General features: G+C 34.0%; 1 protein-coding gene and 1 long non-coding RNA gene across 4 annotated transcripts in view; both read right to left on the bottom strand.

Moving 5' to 3' along the window:
* LOC119070321 (growth hormone secretagogue receptor type 1-like) overlaps positions 1 to 1,092 on the bottom strand; it is a 57,044-nt gene extending 55,952 nt beyond the window's left edge. For 2 of the 3 annotated variants that reach the window (XM_037174593.1, XM_037174601.1), the window contains exon 1: positions 910 to 1,067. The gene's annotated coding sequence lies outside the window, so the exon portion shown is untranslated. Of the gene's footprint in view, positions 1 to 909 lie in introns of all 3 variants that reach the window. The other variant, XM_037174610.1, reaches the window with a different exon arrangement.
* Positions 1 to 6,457, bottom strand: part of LOC119070809 — a 531,393-nt gene that overhangs the window by 200,011 nt on the left and 324,925 nt on the right. The window lies entirely within an intron of this gene.

Below are 6,457 nucleotides of genomic sequence, written 5' to 3'. Positions count from 1 at the left end.
CCAATGGAAGAATAGTTCCTTTTGCGATATTATTGCAAAGAGAAAAAAAATGAAAAATTCATTAAATATTTTTGAAAGCCGGTTAACCGGTAAATGGAAACATAAATTTACCGGGAAACGGTCCTATGTGGACATTTGGATATCGTGATTTTTATCGGTTGATTGAAGCGAAAGATAAAGTGTATTTTAAGTCGCGGTTAAATCAGGTACTTAACTAAAAGGTTCTAAACTGACGGTTTTAGTAGTTGGGATCGTTGAACTTGCCTCTTAGTCTACAGACCTGTGAAAACGAAAATAAAAACCAGAAGCAGGTATACGTAATCTACCATTATAATATATAGTAAATGCGAATAAGAATCCGAATTATTCATTTTATTTATGTAAAATTCATTGGTTCTACGTAAAGCTATATTCATTTTACGGTAGCAGATTAAATAAACATTGGAATAACATCTGAAAACAACAGCGAGTGGGAAAAAAAAGAGAAGAAGACCGACAGAGATTGTGTAGGAATATGATTCGAAACTGAAAGTGCAACTATAACACGAAATAATTAATGATTTCGTTTGTTTTAAACTGCTTATTGTTAGTTACAGAACTAAATTTATGGTAAAATAAAATTTTCATATTTCTGATTAGACCACACACACCACAGCCACACACAAACGAATTGATAAATTCAATTAAATAGTAAACAATTGTCGAAAAATACAAAAGTGATGAGTTTGTTATGACTTAATGGCTCACTTAAGCTTTATTATTACTTTCTTTGATTAATTTAAAAACAACAACTTTATTATGACGAACAAAGTGATCGTTTTTCTGATGATGCTTTTAAAAAATGAAATAGAGAAAAAACAAAAATTATTTAATAGAAAATATTCCACACTTGTCTGGTACGTAACATACCAGAAACACTTATAAACAGAAATTGTACATATGTTTGTCTGTCGTAAGACAAAATGAACAAATAAATAAATTAAAATAATCTCTTCAAAAAACCGAAATAAAAATTGAACCGAAACTCAAAATGCTAAACTGTTAAATTCGAAACAAAAAAAAATTTATTTTGTAAAATTTTGGTTTGTTTTTATCAACCGAACCGAACGGGCCAACGATAAAATTGAAACTGACTAAGTACAACAATGTTCTTTGGAAGGAAACCAAAACATTGGTCGTGAATATAATATTTTTCTTTCTTTTCTCTGTATATAAACCACGACCACTCAAGTAGTCGTACACGGTGCAACCGCGATTCTTCGTATTGTTTCTTTAAATATTTTTCTATGTTTTGATTATCTCCTCTCGACTTTATAGCTTCTTTACAGAAACGAGAAAAATGATCAACAATACAATTCTTATTTTTTGTGTCTAATACATATTGTAACCGGTGTAACACTGATTCAAAGACGAAAAACATCAACCGCTTTTCCGCTACAAATGACTGGTATGTATATGAATCGAGAGAAAAAGTTGAATGAAAAGAAAATGTTCAGTAAAAGTAAGTACACTTCTACGATATACGAATGAATCGCATGCGTGATGTATCATTTGATTCGGTGTTTGAATTTTACACGTTATTTGGTTCTGTCTTTTCGTTAGTCGTTTTTTTTTCTTTTTAAACGAACTTTCTTCATTACTGAGTGAAAAACTAGTTTTGTTTTTCTTATAAATTCATTGTGACGTCACGGAATTGGTATGATGAAATTGTACTTCATTAGAGTGGGTATCGAAATGTTTTCTTTTTTATTTGTTCAGAATTCGTCAATAGTGTTTTCCCGTTCAAGCCAATTGAGAAATGCAGCAAAATGTCTTATCCACTTGATGTTTTTAATAGCAACACGGCATGTCATTTTACACGGCTGTGTGGAAAGAAGACAATTTGAATTATGATTTGTCGTAGTTCTAAAAATAGAAACATTTCCATTGCACTTGTCTTCTTAGGGGGTTGCTGGTAATCGTTTTAAGTGCATAACGAATGATGACAAAAAAACTGCATTTTATAAGATGAGGAAAATGTATTTCGAATTCGTCTCGTGCTCTGTATATAAACGCTTCACGTTTGACGCACATGTAAGAAAGACCATCTATATATACCGGAGTATTATAAGTAATAGAAATTTGAATTATTTATGCTAATTAACTTAAGAAATGTGTATCTGATGTCTTGTAGATGAGTTTGATTCATTTTTTTTGGACTGTGACTTTTAATGAGGTTAACAGTTTTTATGGCTTTGCAGTTGTTCAAATGACAGTAATGACTTTGCTTTATTGTTTTAAATTTAGATTCAGTCACTGGTTAATTTAATTGTTTTCTTTTACGACATTTTTTTTTCGGCTGACATGGGCTGAAGGTGTTTTTAGCGATAAGATGGTTGTAGTGAGTGAGTGAGCATTCAACTGTTTAATAGTTACGGTCGTTTTTATGATTTAATGACGTGATGGTTAAGTTTGGTCAGACTGGAATAGTTCAAAGGATATCGAAAATCTTTGATTTGCATTTTTGATGGCACTCAAAGTTATAATAAAATCTCTCTCACATACTTAAAAAACATTCTTTATTTAGCTCCAACTTGTCATAAAAAAGCTGTTGATAAGGAATAACACAAAAATCGCTCGCTACTGCCGTGCGAGTATTGAAATAGACTCGATATGATACCATTTAATTGGTTAAATTTAAAAATCAATGAAACGAAATTATGGCACGAAAAGTTTGAAGGTTCAAGAAAGTGATAAAAAAAAGTTTAGGTCTCGTCATCAAATGAAAGGGAAAAGGGATGTGTCTCATAAAAAATGTCGATTCTCGTTTTTAATTCGTTTGAAATTTATAGTCCCGGTCCCTTGCTGTTCGAATTTTAGATTATGTATGCTACCAGAACGCAAAACAGTATCGCGGTTCAAGATGGAATAAACGGTTTGAGACGACATTGTTTAACTACATCGAGAACCGAGATACCGGTTTAAAGTTCTAATGGCATAAATAGTTTTATATATCGTGCTACTGAAGGTTAGCTTGCTCTTCTGTAAAGTATGACGAATTATCCTAGAAACTTCTAATTCTGTTCAAATAATAATAGAAATCAGCCTTAACAACCCACGAAGAGTGAGGAATACTTTCTGGATCACTCTCGCACCACTTAGTATTCTACCTTTTGAGACCCTTTCATTACAAACCTTGTGCCTTCTATAATCTACTAGCAGCGAAAACATTAGAAGTTGAATACCGGTTCTTCCAACCGGCGCGGCATAGGTCCTCCATAAACATCACTTGAACCAAAGCTGGAAACTTAGTTTTGTTTGCAAATATGGCAATTGGTTCAAAATTACGGTTGAGTCTCGAAACCACGTACTAGAGACTCTATTTCGTAGTGATAAGCAGAAGAAGGTTCACATTTAGTTGCCAATTCTCTCCATCTTAAATGGTATGTGAACAGCGAAATTGAGAGGGGAAACTGGTTACTTTCAGTCCTTGGTACCTTGTTCATCTTTTTCAGTCGGCAATCATATGACATTATGACTAGATGATTTATCTTCCTTGTATAAGTTATTTGTTTCGATTGACTCATTTTATCTGCATTTTATCAACAGAAGTGTCATAGCACTGTTAAGCAGCGAAGCTGACTTTGACATCACTCAATTAGAAGGCCAATTAGAAGGTGTGACAGTGCGTTGCCTAAACTATTTTCTACTGTGAGATACAAAATCTGTTACTTCATTTATTTTAACAAATTATTTATTGTATTAGGATAACCCTTGCCAGGGTTCAGAGCTAATTTTTGTTGACGGTTTTGCTATAACAGATCAATGGGCCGTTACTAAACGATTGTGTTGCTCAGTACTAACACATTCACCAACCAGAAGCATGTTCATGTTCATGTCGATTGATTAATCATACAATTGAATACACGACGATGCTTAGTGAAATGTGGATGTCTTGCTTACCCAAAATGTATATATATTTGTTTCCGCACGCACTACAAACATTAAATTTAGAATTTTACTTTACTTCAGCCAGACAAATAGCTAAAAAAATGTATTTACTTTATTAATTGGTGAGCTGCTCTAAATAGATAATAAATATAATTAATTTTTGTAGTGAATAAACAACATTGTTATAACATTTATTACATATTTATTATACTGTTAAGCTAAGAAGGTAGAGGTGCGTAATGTCGAAAAAAGGTGTTAAGTACTACTTTCGAAGAAATGGTAATTTTTATTGTCATGAGTAATAAAGAAAATTTGGCAGAACCGGTGTAAACGAAGTCAGTGTTTAGAGTGTTTGTTCGATAGTGGAAAATTAGATTATATTGTAATAATGAGTTCGATTTAAATGAAACATTGAACGCACTGCATAAATCTGAGTACATGAAAGAAATAAAAAAAAATCGGCTAAAACTTTCTTCTGAAAACAGTAACGTTATGCAGAATTTTTTAAGGATCTTCTTTGTGTCCCAAGAACTACTAGAATCAGCAAAATAAATTCGGAAAGACGTTTCTCTGAAAAAATTAATTTAATAGAACTGTCGATGCACCGCACAGTGTTCAAAAACGTTACTGCCACATTCATAAATCTATTTTTGACATCAGTACGTCACTTTGCGACCCCTTTATGTCCGGAATTACCCTACAGTAACAGTAGACTTTCGGAAAACCAAGAAAAATTTTTGTTGGTTTTTTGGGTTTTGGAGCCCATTTTCCCCGTGAGGGGTTTGTAAATTTTCCATGTTAAATATCAAAATCCTAAGGACGTTGCAACTTGCATTGAGACACCTCAAGCATACTCCTTATGGTATTTTCTATGTTCCCGAACCTACCTGCTCACCAATCGCTGTAAAACAGATCTCTTATTCCACATTTTCATCAATAACCAAAAAAATTCAAAAAAGCCTCATGAAATAAAATCGTTGTCTCTAACATTTCTGCAGTAGTAAGTGAAGGCGAGGGGCAGGGGAACATAGAAAATACCATAAGGAGTATGCTTGAGGTGTCTCAATGCAAGTTGCAACGTCCTTAGGATTTTTATATTTAACATGGAAAATTTACAAACCCCTCACGGGGAAAATGGGCTCCAAAACCCAAAAAACCAACAAAATTTTTTCTTGGTTTTTCGAAAGTCTACTGTTACTGTAGGGTAATTCCGGACATAAAGGGGTCACAAAGTGACGTACTGATGTCAAAAATAGATTTATGAATGTGGCAGTAACGTTTTGGAACACTGTGCACCGTATAAAGAATCACCCACGTGAATTACCCGCGATGAATATAAGTCTGAACAGTAATGGGTAAAGTGCAAATAACGGTAAATTTGTCTCACGTAAGGCAAATACTGTAATCTGATTGGCACAAACTGTATCCTATAAAGCAAATGGTGTTGTTTGATTGGATTGATTATTCTCCTTTGCTCTCTTGCGTTATAGGGAGAATACAAATAACGGTAAATTTTTATATCGTAAGGCGAATTCTATCATCTGATTGGCTCAAACTCTCTCCCGTAAGGCATTGTTTACTTAAAAAATTCTCTGCACTTGCCATGGTGAGCTATTTCTTATTATCATTGGAATGAGGTTTAACTTATATCGTTGCGTAGCACTGCTCCTAGCACAAACACTCAGTTTTCCAACGTCAAAAAGCCTCTATATTTTCAAATATTCATATGTGTGCCTCCGAATGTTCCTTATGTTCATGCTAGGCGCAGAGCTGTCATCGAGTCGAGGTTTCCATTAAGTTCGAAACTAAATTTGTCGAATTGAAGGTTTAGGTTACATAGATAGATTCATAAAAATTGTACGTTTTTTTCTGCTCACAGTTGCTTCAGCTACTTTCTTCGTTTTCAATTGTGAGACCATTTGCACTCGTATGTTAGTAAGGAGCTTAAGCTCCCTTTTGCAACATGGAACATAAGTAGCTTATGCTTCCTATTATAATATGGAACATGAGGAGCTTGTGCTTCCTTTGACAACATGGAACATGAGGAGCTTATGCTTCCTTTTCCAACATGGAACATGGTGAGATTTGCTTCCTTTCGCAACATGGAACATAAGGAACTAATGCTTCCTTTTACAGCATTTTACAGCGTGGAACGTAAGGAGAATATGCTTCCATTTACAAAATGGAACACAAGAAGCTTATGCTTCGTTTGACAACATGGAACTTAAAGGAACTTTTAGTAATGCAGATGGTTTACAAAGATCCGCTTTCAAACATCAACTTTTACATGTTCACAACTGAAAAATTAAGTAGAAAAAATTCGTGCGCGAATAGTGTCACAATTTACTATTCGAACTCGTGTGCGAATAGTAACCGATTGAGGGGTCATTCATCATAAGTACTTACGGTGCTTACAGTAGTTAACACTAGTACAACTGGAGACGCAAACATATTTTCGCAGGCGTTGTGTTAACTACTCTTACTGCCTTCAAGTGGAAAAGGTCAAAAACTCGACCGCAAACACGCA

The sequence above is a fragment of the Bradysia coprophila genome, chromosome II (assembly GCF_014529535.1).
Source record: "Bradysia coprophila strain Holo2 chromosome II, BU_Bcop_v1, whole genome shotgun sequence".
Taxonomy (NCBI): Eukaryota; Metazoa; Arthropoda; class Insecta; order Diptera; family Sciaridae; genus Bradysia; species Bradysia coprophila.
Note: the sequence above shows the minus strand (reverse complement) of the source record. Positions and strands in the feature narration are given on the sequence as shown.